Raw genomic sequence first — 926 nt, forward strand, 5'->3', positions numbered from 1 at the left:
CAGTATCAAAATGTGATTGTTTCAGTTAGTGGAATAGTTTCATTTTTAAAGTGAAAGTATTTGACATGAGTGTTTTTGTTTCACTTTTGACACATAATACTTAAATAGTGGAGGAGATATTATGTTGCCGTGTGCTCGAACTCTGCAAGAAGTTAATAATTTTTTTTTACTAAAACACAACTGGAACCCTAAGTAAGGCATGTGTAAAATTTGAATGAAATTGGTTGCGTAGTTCTCGAGTTTTAGGGATTCACACAGACAGACAGACAGAAATTCTCATTTTTATATATATAGATATATGTGTGTGTGTGTGAGTGTGTGTATATATCTTGTTTCAGTCACTTGACTGCGGCCATGCTGGAGCACAGCTTTTAGTTGAGCAAATCGACCCCAGGAATTGTTCTTTGTAAGCCTAGTACTTATATCCTATTAGTCACTTTTGCCGAACCGCTAATTTACGGATACGTAAACACACCAGCATCGGATGTCAAGCGATGTTGGGGAGGACCCACAAACACACACATACATAAACATGACAGGCTTCTTTCAGTTTCCGTCTACAAACTCCACTCACAAGTCTTTGGTCAACCCGAAGCTATAGTGGAAGACCCTTGCCCAAGGTGCCATGTATATATAGATAAATAAATATATACAAATAAATGAATATATAGGGAGATGTACTTGCATAGCAAGTGACCTGATCTGAGATCGTGTGCTGGAACGAAAACAATTGCAGCGTGGAAGGTGTTTATAAGCCATTTAAATTAACACAAAATCCGTAAGATTGACTTCAACATTTAAATTTAAATTTAAATACATAAATATATGTATATATAAATAAATGAATATATATAAAATAAATATATAAAAATAAACATATATATATTTATTTATATGTATATATATATTTATATATATATGTTTAT

The sequence above is a fragment of the Octopus bimaculoides genome, unplaced genomic scaffold, assembly GCF_001194135.2.
Source record: "Octopus bimaculoides isolate UCB-OBI-ISO-001 unplaced genomic scaffold, ASM119413v2 Scaffold_311047, whole genome shotgun sequence".
Taxonomy (NCBI): Eukaryota; Metazoa; Mollusca; class Cephalopoda; order Octopoda; family Octopodidae; genus Octopus; species Octopus bimaculoides.